General features: G+C 42.3%; 1 protein-coding gene and 1 long non-coding RNA gene across 3 annotated transcripts in view; one reads left to right on the top strand and one right to left on the bottom strand.

The window, feature by feature from the left end:
• Positions 1-17858, top strand: part of cbfb (core-binding factor subunit beta) — a 78637-nt gene that overhangs the window by 27739 nt on the left and 33040 nt on the right. The window lies entirely within an intron of this gene.
• LOC125459684 (uncharacterized) overlaps positions 7966-17858 on the bottom strand; it is a 65896-nt gene continuing 56003 nt past the window's right edge. The window contains exon 3 of the long non-coding RNA XR_007249081.2: positions 7966-9277. This is a non-coding gene — a long non-coding RNA (uncharacterized LOC125459684). The remainder of the gene's footprint in view (positions 9278-17858) is intronic.

Below are 17858 nucleotides of genomic sequence, written 5' to 3'. Positions count from 1 at the left end.
TATTGTTCCTGGGTAAAACACCTGTGAGTCTGAGGATACTGAACTCTATTTGAAGAACCATGCCGTGTCTTGGGTTGCTTTACCACAACGCTTACCTGCAGAGGAAGAATTTGGGAGCATTAAGTCACCACGCAAAACTCATGAAAAGCCTTTGGTCACCTGTAGACATCCTTTTACCACTGATCTGGGCCCATATATCTTTTCAGTCTATGCAATTTCTGAGGCACAAGTGGGTTTTGAACTTCTAACATAGATTTAAGATTCACTCCCAACATATTTTCTCTAATTCTATTCAACAAAACCAAACTTGTCGCATTATACAATAGTCAAGAATATGACTACGGTTAAAAAGTTAGTTATTACATTCAAAAATGTATAAACTCCTTTAGTTGTTTCATTTTGTCAGTTGTTACCAGCTGGAACACTTGTAGACCTGAGTGCAAGTTTATAGGAATTTGATTTTTTTTTTGTTTTCCATTATCAGATTTAATTTGAGCACTCAGTTTTCATTCTTCCCTTGTTTACCGGCATTACTTTTGTGAAAATGGTAGTTGTAAGTGCAGGCACACATTGATATATAGAAAATTGACTTGCTAATGCTTTATTTTAAGTAGCCCTTATTGCTCAGAATTTGATGAGTCGCAATGAAGTCTTTTCTCTTCAAATAATTTTTGAATCTTTTGGTGTGGCTAGAAATAAAATACTTACAAACTTGCTTGGGACCCTTAGCAGCAATTCTTTGTTTATCATAGAGTAACAATTGAAACATTTTTTAATTCGTGGAACATGGGTGTCGCTAGCTGGCTAGCAATCATTGCCTGCCCCTAGCTGTCCTTGAGGTGCTGTTAGAGAGCTACCTTCTTGAACAACTGCAGGCCATATGCTGTAGGTTGACCCATAATGCCATTAGGTAGGGAATTCCAGGATTTTCACCCAGCAATAGTGAAGGAATGGCAATATAATACCAGATTGGGATGGTAAGTAGCTTTCAGAGAAACTTGATGTTCCCATTTATCTGCAGCCTCCATTCTTCTAGATGAAGTGCTCATGGGTTAGAAAGGTCTTATCTAAGGATATTCTATCAGATGCACTGCAGAAATTCACTAATAGCATACATTGTTGCTACTGAGTGTCGGTGTTAAAGGGAATGGATGCTTGTGGATATTTCACTAATCAAGCTGGCTGCTTTGTCCTGGATGGTGTCAAGCTTCTTAACTTGTTGGAGCAGCACTCATCCAGGAAATTGGGGAGTGTTCCTTCACACTCCTGAATGTGCTTTTTGGATAGTGGACAGGCTTTGGGGAGTCAGGAGGTGAGTTATTTGCTGCAGTATTCCTGGTCTCTGACCTGCTGTTGTTACCACTATATTTATATGGTGAGCCCAGTTGAGTTTCTGGTCATTGGTAGCCCTGAAGATGTTGATAGTGGGGAATTCAGTGGTAATACCATTGAATATCAAGGGGCAGTGGTTAGGTTGTCTCCTATCGGAGATGGTCATTAGCTGGTATTTGTGTGGAGCAATTCTTACTTGCCACTTGTCAGCTCAATCCTGGATATTAGCCATATCTTGTTTGAATATGGACTGCTTCAGCATCTGAGAAGTTGTCAATCTTCAGCAAACATCCCCACCTCTGATTTTCATGAATGAAGCATTTGAAGATAGTTGGGCTTAGGACACTACCCTGAGGAATTCCTGCAAAGATGTTCTGGAACTGAAATGACTAGATGTGATCCATTGGTCGCTTTGCTGTGTCTGTCACTTGCTGCTAATGCTAGTTGGCACTCAAGTAGTCCCATTTTGTAGCTTCACCAGGTTGTACCTTGTTTTTAGATATATTGCTCCTGGTATGCCTCCCTGCATTCTCCATTAAACAATATAGGGTTGATATCATGGCTTGATTGTAACGATTGGGTTGCAGATTGTGTTGGAATACAGTTCTGCTATTGATGGCTCGAGGTGCCTCATTGCATAGTCTTGAGTTGCTAGATCTGTCGAAGTCTCTCCCACTTAGCATGGTTAATAGTGCCACGCAACATGATCTCCTGCCTTTCCCTATATCGCTGTGCACTATTTCTGTCCAAATAATCATTCAACACCCCTATGAATGCTTCAATTGAACCTGCCTCCTCCTCATTTCCAGGCAAGACGTTATATAACTACTCATTGCGAGATTTTTCTCCATCATACTTGGTTTGCACATCACTTTAATTCTCTGTCATTCTTTTCCTTTTATTTCGGCAGCAACTTCTACCTATCTTCTTGGTTCAGGCTGTTCATGATTTTGAAAAGCTCCATCAAATCACTCCTCAGAGTTCTCTCCAAGGAGAACAGTTCTGACTTCTTCAATCTATCCTCATTCTTTAACATCACCTTCTTGCTCTTGTATTCTGTGCCCCTATTAATAAAGCCAAGAGCACTGTGTGTTAACTGCTTTGTCACTCTCAATGGTCTCTGTGTACTTTCACACTACAGTTTGAGAAAAGCAACACCTCTACTTCCCCAAGAGGCTAGGGAAATTCAGCATGTCCATAAAGTTTCTCTGAACTTTTTAGGATGCTGTCTTTGGTGTATCTATCTGAACGCATCATAGTGTGGTATGGCAACTGTTCTTCCCAAGACCAAAAGTAACTGTAGAGAATTGTGAACACAGCCTAGTCTGTCACGCAAACCAGCCTCCCATCTGTTGACTTCGTCTATACTGACCATTGCATTGGGAGATCAACCAACATAATCATAGACCCCTCCCACTATGGTTAAACTCTTCCATCCTCTTCCGTTGGGCAGAAGATATAAAAGTTTGTATATATGTTTGAACAGATTCAAGAACAGCTTCTTCCCTACTATTATCAGACTTTTAAATTGACCTCCTTAGTGTGAATGTTGACCTCCCACCGTCTCGCCCTCGCATGCTGTGCACCTTCCAGGCAGCTGTAATGTTCAATCTTGCAGTCATATATGGTATGATCTCCCTGTACAGCTCATAAGACAACACTTTTCATGGTACCTCACTGTGTATGACAGTGATCAAATCAAAATCAAACACAGATGCACCCTACTCTCCTCAGAGTCTTTCTTGGAAACAAAGTCCTAGCATCACACTGTGGGCCCTGTGCCATTGTGCTAAATGGATCAAAATTTAGAACACATCGAGGAACTCAAAACTGAGTATCTGTGGGGTATTGTAGGCCATCTACTGCAGATCTTATTCAACCATAGCCTTTAATTTCAGGACCCAGCATATCTTTTCCCTCTGTAATTACCATTAAACCAAGAAAGTATCTCTGATTCAACAAGTAGGAGAGTATGCTAGGAGCAGCACCTGGCTTGCCAATAAAGAAGTGCTGACCTGGTGCAGTTACAGCAGAAATACATCCATGATGAACAGTGAAGCAGCACATGATAGATGCAGTGGAATGATTCCCATATCAACTGTCAAATCCAGCTGTAAATGATAATGAGGGGTTGAGCCTAGCATCTTACTGCAAAAGAAAGAGCTGAAACATTTGGAATCCTCTTCAGCTTGAAATGCCAAGTGGGTTGAACCATCTCCACCCGAGTCCCCAGCATTGCAGATGTCTGATTTTAGCTGGTTTGATTCCCTCCGTGATACAGAGAAAACGGCTGAAAGAACATGTTACCAGAAAGTAAAAATACATCAAAAACAAAGACACTGTGTATGTTGGAAATCTGAATTCTGAAGAGTGGAATTGAATTTGAAACATAGCTTTGTTCAGAGATGTTGCCAGACCTGCTGAGTTCCTCAGGCACTCTTTATTTTGTTACGGAAGAGGTTGTGGGACGTGACAACATCCTGTTTCTTTCTTTCTATACTGAGGACTATTCCAGCTGTGCCCTTAATCAAACTGTTCCAATACACCTACAATATGGGAGGTCAAATATGGCATAAGAGCCAGACATATACAATAATAATGAATTTGGGTATGCAAATAGGCAGATCTTGGGTGGCTTTTATTTAATAACACAAATGAGAGAGACTGCACATTGTTGAAAAATGTACAGTGCCTGTAGAGGCTACAGTCCCACAAGTGACAATACCCTTCCAGTCCCTCTTCAAGCAGGCATTCATCATTTGAGACCTTTTTCAACAATGTGCAGTCTGTCTCTCGTGTTATTAAATAAAAGCTACCTCAGTTCTGCCTGTTGCCATACCTGACCTTATTACAGTTGTACGTCTCTGGCTGTTAGGCCATGTAGCGATGGTGATAAGATCTCCTGAAACACTATAAAATGTAATCTTGTTAATAGTGAAGCAATCTAATAAATTCTAATGATGTTCCAAAGTTTTACAGCCAATAGACTGTTATTGGAAGTGAACTTAGTTGGGAAATATGGCAGACTCTTTGCACGGAGCAAAGTCTCACAAAAACAGTCAGTAATTCAAGGATAAATGGTGTCTGGCATGCTGAGGACTTCCTGTTAATTTTGAATAATTTACAAGCTCTCTTGTCCAGCTATAAAGTCTTTTGGTTAAACAATGGAACTGCATATTTAGCTTTCCTGCTCCTCTGCTGCCTGGCCGGCTGTGCTCATCCAACTCCACAGCTGGTTATCTCAGACTCCAGCACAGGCGGTTCCTACTATCTCTGCATATTTAGCTTCATGCTCCCAACCTTTCAGATGGAATTTTTTTTTTCTGAGGTGCATTTTTAATTGTTTTTTGGTCACTTATTTCTACTTCCTCACTGTCTCTTGATCTTCTGTTTTCTACTGTTTACCCTTTCACTCTACCTTTTTCTCTATCCCTTTTTTTTAATATCACCAATTATTTTCTGTATGTTTCCATTAAGAAAATTTAATTTTACTTGGTTTGCCTTCAGATAGAGGTCCTGGTGAGTGAAAACTATGTTCATCACTGGAGTCTGCAAGATGTGAGTTTTTTCCCCTTCCTTCCCAACTCCTTGTACTTTGGCTCGGAACTGCCACGCTTTCCTGTTGTACAGTAGCCACTTTGTCTAGTACCAGCTGCTGATAAAGCAGATCCCAGGGTAATATTTTCCCTTCCTTACTGGAGAAGAAATCTGGAGTGGCAGCTCAAAAATCCAACAAACAGAAAATAAACCTAATCAGATGTTGCAAAAGATCTTTGGGACTAGGTATTACTCCAGCAAAGGGCAGAAGAAATCTTCTGTGGACTAAGTCTATTTAGCTTACTGTACATTCTGACCAGCTTGATAAGGTATCTATGGAGGAGAAAACGTAGTGCTTGATGCAAGTTCTGGCCTATCCTAAGCTTAGAGGTTTCACTTGTGATGGATTTAGCGTGCTTCTTTTTCTTGCGGTCCTTAGACCTGGAACAATTCCACTTAGTCCTGTATATCTGTGTCATGTTTAGCTAATTTAAAGCAATCTTGAAGTGTACATGATGTTAAAGTACACTTTCCTCCTCCTTCCTCGAACTTCCTGATGACTCCAATGAGTCAGGAGCAGGTGGGAACAGTGTAGGATGCAGTGAAAATAGTTGTGGTCTGTTAGTAGATGAATAGTCAGATTCATGTGACTGTGCAAGAACGATGAGTCAGAGCTTGGTTTCTACGTCGGAATGCAGATCTCTGAAAGACTCTTTTGGGGATTTATGATTTGGGGGAGGGCAGACGAGTTGTCTGTGGTCTCTGCCATTTCCTGTTGGTGTGGATTTGCTGGACGTTGCTGTGACTGCACTGATTCATGGTCTCCAATTACAGAAGCTGTGGGAGGGCATGGTTACAACTGCTACCTTCCTACCAAAACCAGAAACACACTTCATGAAGATAAAAGCAAGATTTTGAGTTGTAAGAAGAGAGAAAGGATTTAAGATGTGGTCATGCAGGAGCCCAAGGTTGACCAGTTGCCATGGATCAAGAAACGGCATCTGGCAAGTGTTAGCATTTTGCTCTGTCAGCTATAATTCATATGTTGTGTAACTAAGCATTTTAAGAGAGCTTAATGCTAAAGAACAGGCATAAATTTGTTTGCACGACTGAATTTGTGCATACGTTAGAAGCAAAAGTACTGGTAACCAAGGTATTTTAGCTTTGGAGTGGCCTAATCTCTTGAGCGGTGCTATGGAAATTGATGTCTTTAATTTCTAAACTAAATATTGAAATTGAACATATTAATTTCATTGCTGCAAATGACTTCCATTTATGTAAAAGTGTATTATTTAGACGAGATTTCTGCAGTTTATTGTTTAAACCTTTTTAGTCAACCAAGAACTTGTAATTTCTCATGCATCTAACAATCTGAAATGATTGTGTAATCTATTCTTCAGTCTTACTTGGGAAAGGGCAGAGAAATTTTAGTGAACAGAATAAGTTCATTTAAAATTAGAAACCGAATCTCATTGCACCCATTTCAGGTTTAACCTCTGGAAGCTAACCTGTTGGGGGGTAGATGGGCTCTTGATGTGCCTAAAAGATTGAAGAGGTTTTTTTGTTTTGCTGTTGGCTGGCTTTTCTGGACTCGAGAGACCTCAAGGGAGGTAAGAATGACTCTTTCAAAAATAGTGTGCTTACTCGACTACTGTTTGCATAGAACCTCCTCCCTGTTTCCTCACCCTCTCCCATCACCCTCTTCTTGCCACTTCCTCCTCCCTAGCTCTGAGCATGCGTACGCACGCGTGCACTTACAGACATCCTTTCTCTCTCTCCCGGAAGAATGGCTGCTAGTTCCCAATTCTGACTTGCAGTTAAGTGCCATTGTTTAAAATTTAGCAAGACCTCAGTTTCGCACACCCCACAGTCTCTACTGTAAATATCAAGACCATCCTTTGTGCTAATGTGTCGTCTAAATTTGCGTGTTTTGAAGATAATGAAAAATTAAATGGAGAGTCAGAAATGTAATAGAATCTCTTTGGGGGGTGGTGGAAGAAGACATGACTTCTGGAGGAAGTGTGTGGTTTAACGGTTTCCGACGTAAACTTTGTCCTCTTTCAAGCTAAACTGATTCTTATAACTTGAATAAAATTGGACTGATGTGATGGAGGTGTGATGTTAGAGAAAGATTGAGATAAATGGACTGAATAATCTGAACAGTAGTCTGTATAGACATTAAGGTATTGTATGGAAAATTTACTGACAGCTGGCAACTGTGCAGGCAGTTGGAGGCTGACCACGGTGTACAGGAAGTCATGAGGACAGAAGTGCAGGTCAGCTGACCTGTAGCTTGAGTCCAGCAAAATATAGCTTTCCTTTTCTTAAAAGGGATTTTCTTGCACAAAAGTCTTGACAAATTTTCTGTATAGAAGCAAAACTCTTGCCCAAACACTTTCTCCAGCTAATTAAGTAGAGAAATTTTGATTGAGAGGAAACTGATGAGAAACTTCAGGTGATAGGCTAAATTGAGTTTGCAGTTACCTCAGGTGTCAGTAGGTAGTATGCAACTGACTGTATTTTGTTCCCGGTGTGCTCCAGCAAAAAAAGTCCTTATATTGATTATGCTGTGATTATTGATCTTCCTTTTGTTGTCCACATGTTAATTGTTTGAAGGTAATTAGAATAGTCTAGAATAATGACAATATTCATAAAACCTTTTACTAAATGTTAGATTGTAACAGTTTCAACAACATTGAGAGCTATTGTAAAGTATTCTTGATGTGAGTTCCTTCACTTTCCTTTGAGAATTATAATGTTACCATTATTACTTGCGGTTTCATTATGGACAAATAGAATGTTGTTCTGAAGGGGACAAGTCCTGGAACTTTAGCTGTTTTCCTAGAACGCATCTGCCTACATCTTGTATTTCACTAGCAGAAAGCATGTATATAGCATAGATAAAAGACATGATTGAAGTGTGAATGTCACATCAAAGATTTCACCAAATATTTTTTCATTTCCAATGTTAATATTGCATTGTCCTTTGAAGGCACACAGTTTAAGGCAAACTGTAACACTCCTGTGCTGCTTGCAGCTAATGTATGACTTGGAGAAGAGTATTGCCAGCATTTTCTGTTTATTTCAGAAAGGCATATGTCAGAGAAGTGAAACCCTGATGTGTGGTGTCTTCTGTTGGCACTGTTGTGTTTAAATTTGAACAAGTTTCATTCCAAAATCAGTGTGAACTTGCTTTTAATAGCAACATTCCATAACCTCTATCAGCAAATTGAAACAATTAACATAAAATGCAGTAAGTCAAGCTAGCAAAAAAAGCCCCCTTTTTTTCAGGCTCCAAAAATAATGTTTTTGCTTATATGCTAAATGCATACAGCTTCGCTCTTTTTCATTCTTGTGTCCCATCCGGAAAGTTGTTCCCAGTGACTTGGCCGGTACTTATCCCTCTATTGAAAAAATATATTGCGTTCTTGTCATGTTGCTGTTTAAAGTCAGAAGTCGCACGACACCAGGTTGTAGCCCAACAGGTTTATTTGAAATCTCAAGCTTTCAAAGCACTGCTTCTTCAGATGAAGTCATCTGATGAAGGAGCAGGACTCCAAAAGGTTGATATCAAATAAACCTGTTGGACTACACCCTGGTATCATGTGACTTACGACTTTGTCCACCCCAGCCCTATACCAGCACTTCTGCAGTATTGCTATTTGTGAAGCTTGCTATGAAAAAATTGGCATTTCTTGTATTTCAACAATGGCTGTGTTTCAGAAGTATTTCATTGGCTGTGAAATTTTTCTGAGCTATCCTGAGATTGCACAATGTGCTACATAAATGCAAATCCTCTTTCCAATTTTTAAACAAGAATGTGGTATGTGGAAATTTTAATGCCGGGGTAGGTACAGCTAAGCAAATTAAGAAAGCCAGAAGAGTATTTATTCTTCCTTTAACACTTGTCCATTTTGATTTAAATTTTGAACAAAATAAATAACCAGGACCCTGAAATTATTACCTTACTCAATTTTTGTTTTGTACTCAATTAACTGAACCATAAAGTAGTCTAAAAGAAATCCTAACTGAATCTATCTGATCAAATCTTATGTCAGAACATGAGCTGGAGTAACCTTTCCTACTTCTGTGCCTCTTTGCTCTCATATTACAAAATAGAATAATTTTTGTGAGTAAATGTTCGAATCTGCAGTCAGTGTCCCAGATGGATACTTCAGAGGAAATAACTCTCGAGTCACTCCAGTTCTGAATCACTAAAATGAAGTACAAGTTTAAAAAGACTGCTAAGCATATAGCATATCTGGAATTTACTCTAGAGCAGAGTCACACCACACGGAGAAGAGTATTATTATGTGATTGTAGTCAGTATAATGATGGATCCTTAGTTGAAGCAAGGAAGCAGGAACCACAGAATCTGGTCTTCCCCATGGGTATGAGCACCTGTAAGCTGTGAAAGTAAAGGAGAAGGTTGTAAGGACATAGGATTCGTAGTGCGCAGGAGTGTGTGGTGTGCAAATTCACGTTCACGTCTGTGGAAAATCAATGATGAAGACGACAAATGGCAGAAACGTTGCGTTCATTGCATGTGAGCTAGAGGTCAGGAAAAGCACATTCATGAGGCCCCAGCTCTAGGTACACTTGACATGATTGTGCTGGTGGCTGTCCAGAGTATGAATTACTGCTACAGAGATAGTAGGAACTGCTGATGGTGGAGAATCTGAGATAAGATGTAGGGCTGGATGAACACAGCAGGCAGAGGAGCAGGAAAGCTGACATTTCTTGTCTGGACCCTTCTTCAGAAATGGGGGAGGGGAAGGGGGTTCCGAAATAAATAGGGAGAAAGGGGGAGGTGGAGAGAAGATAGGTGGAGAGGAGACAGACAGGTCAAAGGCAGGCTTGGAGCCAGTAAAAGTGAGTATAGGTGGGGAATTAGGGAGGGCATAGGTTGATCCAGTGTGGATGGACAGGTCCGTGAGGTGGGATGAGGCTAGTAGGTAGGAGATGGGGGTGGGGCTTGAGGTGGAAGGAGTGGATTGGTGGGAGGACAGGTTAAGGAGGCAGATACGATCTGGGCTGGTTGTGGGATGCGGTCGGAGGAGGGGAGGAGATTTTGAAACTTGTGAAGTCCACATTGATACCATTAGGCAGCAGGGTTCCCGAGCGAACTATGAGATGCTGTTCCTGCAACCTTCAGCTGGCAACGTTGTGGCACTGCAGGAGGCCCAGGATGGACATGTCGTTCGAGGAGTGGGAGGGGGAGTTGAAATGCTTCATGACTGGGAGATGCAGTTGTTTGTTGCGAACCAATCATAAGTGTTCCATAAAGCGGTCTTCAAGCCTCTGTTTGGTTTCCCTGATGTAGAGGAGGCCACATTGGGAACAGCGGATACAGTATACCACGTTAGCAGATGTGCAGGTGAACATCTGTTTGATGTGAAAGATCATCTTAGGGCCTGGGATGGGGCTGAGGGGTAGGCGTAGGGACAGATGTAGCACTTCCTGCAGTTGCAGGGAAAAGTGCCGAGGGTGGTGGGGAGTGCGGAGCGGACAAGGGAGTCCCGGAGAGAGTGGTCCCTCCGGAAAGCAGATAAGGGTTGGGAGGGAAAAATGTCTTTAGTAGTGGGATCGGATTGCAGATGGCGCAAGTGTTGGAGGATGGTGCGTTGGATCCGGAGGTTGGACAAGGGGGATTCTGTTTTGGTTATTATTGCGGGGATCGGATGTGAGGGGTGAGTTGCAGGAGATGTGAGACACGGTTGAGGGTGTTTTTGCCCACTGTGGAGGGGAAGTTATGGTCCTTGAAAAACGAGGACTGCTTTGTCGAACACCTGTGACAGGTTCGCAACAAACAACTGCACCTACTAGTTGCAAACCATTTCAACTCCGCCTCCCACTCCTTGAACAACATGCCCGTCCTGGGCCTCCTGCAGTGCCACAACAATTCCACCTGCAGGTTGCAGGGACAACATCTCATATTTCACTTGGGAACCCTGCAGCCCAATGGTATCAATGTGGACTTCACAAGTTTCAAAATCTCCTCCCCTCCCCCGACCGTGTTCCAAAACCAGCCCAGCTCGTATCCAGCTCCCTAACCTGTCCACTCACCAATCCACTCCCCACCCCCCCCCCCCCCCCCCCCCCCACCTCAAACCTCACCCCCATCTCCTACCTACTAGCCTCATCCCGCTTCCTGGACCTGTCTTTCCTCCCTGGATCGACCGATCCCCTCCCTAACTCAACACCTACACTCACCTTTAATGGCTCCAAGCCTGCCTCCTTGACCTGTCTGTCTCCTCTCCACCTATCTTCTCCTTTATCCTTCTTCTGTCTGCCTAGCCCTTTCTCCCTATTTATTTCAGAATCCCCTTCCCCTCCCCAATTCATGAATTATTACTGTTATGGTAGGTATGGACTTCCCATCCTGCTTGCTTGATGATTTGATAGCCTTGTTTCTCTGAGCAGCTACATTACGCCACGGCATAAGCATTCTGAAGAGAGAACTGAAACAAAACCTAAGGAAAAACTGGAAGCATACAACTCAGTTAGGATATGTAGAGAAACGAAGTCAATTTAGGGTCATTCTTTGCAACTGAGAAACAGGTGACAAGTATGTCAACAGCATCAGAAACTGAGAAGAAGGAAGCACAGACACATTGAAATTATAAATTCAGAGGGAGATTAGAAATGTCATGATGTAGCTGATATTTCTATTGAATAACAACATTGCTGTATTTAAAACCTGGCGATAAATGTGAGTTGAGCTCAATTTGTGAAAGTTAATATTGGTATGGTCAAGATATTTTGATCAAATTGCAGGATGTTTAGCAGAGAAATGAGATTTGTTCTTAAGTTTTTACCGAACTCTTTTCAGATGATATGTTGAACCGGTGCCTCATTTACTTGGTTGAGTTGATTTCAGTGACCTCACAGCAGTTTCAAGGAGACATGCAGAATGTCTGCAATTCTGCTTAAACTTATCCCTCAATAGATTAACTAGTAATTTGCCTTGCAGCCCTTTGGCATTCACTTCATCATATCTTCCTAGAAGGAGATCTTAGAAAAACTAATTCAGAAGGTAAGGACACTACATGTTACCTAACAAACGGGCTAATTATAGTGGAAGAAGAGCCCCTGAAAATCTAAGCAGATTTTTAAGAAAGTGAAAATAGGACTTAAAACTTTTATATTGAAGACAGTTCACGTAAACTTTTACTCTGAGATAAAATAACTGAAAGGGTGATTAAAATGATTAAACTTCATGGTTTTATTCTATTTTATTTCCTCTGACAGAACTCAGAATATAGGAGCATGCAAATTAAAACTTGGATTTTTCAAGAGTAAAATCATGATTCTGAACAACTTATCACGTCATCTTGATATGTGCTCGAAGAACAATCATAACTTCTTTAATCTCTACGCAGACTGAAATCCCTGAGTATGAAGTCCCCATCCTGCTTGCTTGATGCTATGATTGCCTTATTTCTATGAACAGCTATATTACACCTGTTCTGCATCCTGTCCAGGTCTTGACATCCTGATTCAAGCTGTTATCTGGAATTGGGTACCTGAGAGCTAGCCAGTGTTTACAAAGATTTAGCACAATTTTGCTCACTTTAATATTCTCTTTCTCTCTGGCTGCCTTCTGACTTGCCCTGCACTTTATCAATGTATGAAAATTACAGCAAAGTGTTACCCCCACCCTGCACTCTTAACATCATGCCATTTCAGTTCATACTGTCTCTCAATTCTTGTCAAAATAGCACCATTTCATATTTCTGTGTTGAAGTGAAAATCTATGCTGCAGTGTAAAATTGTTGAGTTGAGGAATGGTCACATGGGATATTGCAGTGCTGGCAGTACCTGAATCCATGCTTGGGGGATAAAAGCCAATTGAAATTCAACATTGCGGGCCATACAAGTGTTCAAAAAAGAGGTGATAGGAAATGAAGTCCTTCACAATAGAAAATAATTGATCTCAAAGATCTGACTTGTGCAGTATTGTCGTCGGCTGGGGTTGTAAAAGAAAAAACAGTACATATACTGGTATGCTACTGTGTGTGTGTGTCGGCCATAAAGTAGTGGAAAAGTGATACACCAAAAGGTTTGCAGACTAAAAACAAGGAGCGATTAGATTGGATACAAAATTAGCTTGACAGTGGTAGACAGAGGGCGAGGGTTGTTTTTCGGACTGGAGGTCTGTGACCAGCAGTGTTTGCAAGGATCTGTGCTGGGTCTACTTGTTTGTTACTTACAAAAATGATTCAGCTGAGAACATAGGAAATTTGATCAGTAAGTTTGTGATGACACCAAAATTGGCTGTATAGTCGGCAATGTAGAGATTATCTAAGATTTTCAAGGGAACTTGATTAGATTAATTTAGATGAACACTTGGTAAGACGAATAAGGCAGGACTTGTACAGTTAATGGTAGGCTCCGGGGGGTGTTATCAAAAAGATGTAGGGGTTCAGGTATTTCAGGTTTGTTGAAAGTTGTGTCGATAGGGTGGTAAAAAAGACTTGGCATGCTTGCCTCCATTGCTCAGATCATTGAGTATAGGAGTACAGGTGTTATGTTTTGGTTGTGGAGGCTGTTGGGGAGGCCACTTTTGGAGTACTTTGTCCATTTCTGCTATACCAAGGATATTATTAAATTAGACAATGTGCAGAGAAGATTTGCAAAGATGTTACCGGGACTGGATTTGAGTTATAAGGAGAGGCCGGATTGGCTTAGACTTCCTTGACCGGAGCGTAGGAAGTTGAGGGGTAACCTTTTATAGATGTTTACAGCAATGAGGGGCGTAGGTAAGGTAAATGGCAAGGGTTTCCCCTAGGATAGAATTCAAAACTAGGGGACAGATTTTTAAGGTGAGAGGAGAATGATTTTTAAAAAGGGACCTGAAGAGCAACTTTATGCAGGGGGTGGTTCGTATGTGGAATGAACTGCCAGAGGAAGTGGTAGATGCAGGTGAAGTTACAACATTTAAAAGACATTTGGATAAGTTAATGAATTGGAAAGGTCAGAAGGGATATGTACCAAACGCAGGCAAATGGGACTAGTTTAGTTTAGGAAACTTGATCAGCATGAACAAGTTGGACCAAAGGTCTGTTTCCACGCTCTTTGACTCTATAACTATTGCATTATGATGGGCTTCAGTTATTTTAATGTGCACCAAGATAATAATGCAATAGGCATAGAGGGAGAAAAGTTCCTTAAGCATGTTAAAGAGAACTTTTGGTCATTGTTTCCAGCCCAATGAAGATAGAAACACTGCATTTGGTTATGAGAAAAGAACTGGGGCAGCTTTTGATGACTGATCAAAATATCAACTTTCAAAATTCTGGAAGAAGACCAGGTATAATGGAGCAAAAAACTTTGTGGGAAGGGTAAACTTCGTGAGTTAGGTATAGAATTGATCGATTCTCTTTAGATAAGCAATGCCGATGCTGGAAATCTGAAATAAAAAGCAGGAAATACTTGAGAAACTCGGCAGGCCTGGAAGCATCTGTGGAGATAGAAACAAAGTTAACGTCCAAAATGACTCCCCTTCTAAGCTGAAGAAAGGTGAAAACTGGTGGTTTTTAACAAATTAGCTAAAGGTAGGAGGAGCAAGTGGAACAGAAGCGAAGGTTAGAGGGCAAAAGAGATTAGAGATCATAGTTGTCACAGAACAAAAGACAAAGGTCTTGACAATGATTATGGGGAAGAGAGGTCCAGAGCAATCATTAATAGAGGTGTTAATACAAAATATAGGTTGAGTGAAAACCAGACAATCAGTGGGAGAGAAGACAGGGAAACAAAAATGGAGGGCTCAGTTCATGATCTGAAATTATTCAACTCAGTGTTGAGTCCATGAGCTGTTAAGTCCCTCAACAGAAAATGAGATGTGTTCCTCCAGCCTGAATTGGATTTAATTGGAATGTTGGCTCACGTTTTCTAAATTAGGTCTGCTGCAATGAGGCTAATCCTCTTGAGGAAAGGAAAGACAAGACCCTTAAGACTGGAGCTCTTAGCTGACTATTGACGAGGTTAAAAAACACATGGAGGGGCTTTATAGTTATAAAGTAGGGTTATAAAGCTTGCGGAAAATCGGGGAAACCAAATGGAGGCTTGGGGACCGCTTTGCAGAACACCTACACTCTATTCGCAACAAACAACTACACCGCCCAGTCGCTTCAAAATCTCCCCTCCCTCGACCATGCCAAAACCAGCCCAGCTAGTTCCTGCCTCCCTAACCATTCCTCCCACCTCATCCCCTACCCACTAACCTCATCCCGCCACCCCGACCTGTCCATCCTCCCTGGACTGACCTATCCCCGCTAACTCCCCAACTGCATTCACCTTCGCTGGCTCTAACCCCGCTTCTTTGAACTGTCTGTCTCCTCTCACTCTATGTTCTCCTTTATCCATCTTCTATATGCCTCCCCTGTCACCGTTTTTTTTTCAGAATCCCCTTCCCCTTCCCCATTTCTGAAGAAGGGTCCCGACCGGAAACGTAAAGCTTTCCTGCTCCTCTGAGGCTGCTTGGCCCACTGTGTTCATCCAGCTTCACACCGTGTTATCTCAGATTCTCCAGCATTGGTAGTTCCTACTATCTCTGGTTATAAAGTATATTGTCTGTTCAAGAACCAAACTGAATACAGGTGGTACAGAGAAGATCTAAAAAGAAAAAGGGATTAAAGCATGACAGATTAGAAGCTAACCCGTAGCTTTTTGGTAACATGGTGGAAGAGTAGGGCTCATGGGAGATCAAAAAAGGCAGAGGACATCCCTGACTAAATTACTACTTCTGCATTTGATCTCAGTGGAGATACTGTTAATGTAGTAAAAAGGTGACTGTATGATATTGGATAAGATGAAAAAAGTATGCAAATTGGTAAGATTCAAAGCAGAAAAGCAATTTAGTCCACTTGGGATGTTTCTTCAGCCAAACTGAGTTCCTCTTGCAGCCAGCCATGCTAAGCGAGCTAAATAGACTTTTTGAACTGGAAGCAAAGGTGGAACCGACAGATGCTCTGACTGAAATACTCCAATCTTAATTAGTTAGAGTCTCAATCCTGTGCTGGGGATAGAAAAAGATTCCCCATATCTCTAACCTAAAAAAGTGAACTCTAATTTTAAAATTAGAGTCCTTTAGTTTTGGACTATAGAGTAAGTGTCCTTTCCATATCTACCCTGTCAAGACTATTTGGCATCTGTTGTACTACAAACACATCATCCCCTGCTGCTCTAAACTCCTGTGGACACAAGCCCTGCCTGTCCAACCTATTTTCAAAAGCTAGTGCACTCATTCCAGTTATCTAGTGAGCCTCATCTGAATTACCTGCAACATATTTTCTTTCTTTAAGAAGACCAAAACAGCACACTGTATTAGAGGTATTTTTAAAAATTATTCATGGAAGTGAAGATGGAGTCTCTGGTTAGGCCAGCATTAATTGCCAATCCTTAATTGTCCAAAGGCAGTTATGAGTTGACTACATGGTGGATCTGGAGTCACATGTAGGCCAGACCAGGTAAGGGTAGCAATTTCCTTTCCGAAAGGACTTTTTTTTTCCTGGCAGTTGTTTCATGGTAATAATTAGACTATCAATTCCAGATATTTTTGTTTTTACGTTTAATTCAGCTTCCACCATCTGCCATGGTGGGATTAGAACTCAGTTTCTTAGAACATTACCAGGGTCTCTGAGTTAACTGGACCATCGCCTCCCCTAAATTGCGGTGGCCTCAGCAATTGTTGTGGTCATTGCTGTGGTCTTGGCAATGTCCTGTATAACGTGAATATATCATCCTTGCTTCTGTGATAATGGGAACTGCAGATGCTGGAGAATCCAAGATATCGAAGTGTAGAGCTGGATGAACACAGCAGGCCAAGCAGCATCACAGGCGCACAAAAGCTGACGTTTCGGGCCTAGACCCTCCGTCAGAGAAGGGGCGGGGGAGAGGGTTCTGGAATAAATAGGGAGAGAGGGGGAGGCAGACCGAAGATGGAGAGAAAAGGAGAGAGGTGGTGGGGAGGTAGGGAGGGGATAGGTCAGTCCAGGGAAGACTGACAGGTCAAGGAGGCGGGATGAGGTTAGCAGGTAGGAAATGGAGGTGCGGCTTGAGGTGGGAGGAGGGGATAGGTGAGAGGAAGAACAGGTTAGGGAGGCGGGGACAAGCTGGGCTGGTTTTGGGATGCACTGGGCGAAGTGGAGATTTTGAAGCTTGTGAAGCCCACATTGATACCATTGGACTGCAGGGTTCCCAAGTGGAATATGAGTTGCTGTTCCTGCAACCTTCGGGTGGCATCATTGTGGCACTGCAGGAGGCCCATGATGGACATGTCATCTAAAGAATGGGAGGGGGAGTTAAAATGGTTCGCGACTGGGAGGTGCATTTGTTTATTGCAAACCTTGTGGAGGTGTTCTGCAAAGCGGTCCCTGAGCCTCCACTTGGTTTCCCCAATGTAGAGGAAGCCACACTGGGTACAGTGGATACAGTATACCACATTGGCAGATGAGCAGGTGAACATCTGCTTAATATGGAAGTCATCTTGGGGCCTGGGAGGGGAGTGAGGGAGACGATGTGGGGGCAAGTTAGCACTTCCTGCGGTTGCAGGGGAAGGTGCCGGGTGTGGTGGGATTGGAGGGGAGTGTGGAGTGGACAAGGGAGTCACTGAGAGTGGTCTCTCCGGAAGGCAGACAAGGGTGGGGATGGAAAAATGTCTTGGGTGGTGGGGTCGGATTGTAGATGGCGGAAGTGTCGGAGGATGATGCGTTGTATCTGGAGGTTGGTGGGGTGGTATGTGAGGACGAGGGGAATCCTCTTCGGGCGGTTGTTACGGGGGCGGGGTGTGAGGGATATGTTGCGGGAGACGCGGTCAAGGGTGTTCTCGACCACTGTGGGGGGAAAGTTGCAGTCCTTGAAGAACATGGACATCTGGGATGTGCGGGAGTGCAATGCCTCATTCTGGGAGCAGATGCAGTGGATGTGAAGGAATTGGGAATAAGGGATGGAATTTTTGCAGGAGGGTGGGTGGGAGGAGGTGTATT

The sequence above is a fragment of the Stegostoma tigrinum genome, chromosome 16, assembly GCF_030684315.1.
Source record: "Stegostoma tigrinum isolate sSteTig4 chromosome 16, sSteTig4.hap1, whole genome shotgun sequence".
Classification (NCBI taxonomy): domain Eukaryota; kingdom Metazoa; phylum Chordata; class Chondrichthyes; order Orectolobiformes; family Stegostomatidae; genus Stegostoma; species Stegostoma tigrinum.
This window is presented reverse-complemented; position numbering and strand designations above follow the sequence as displayed.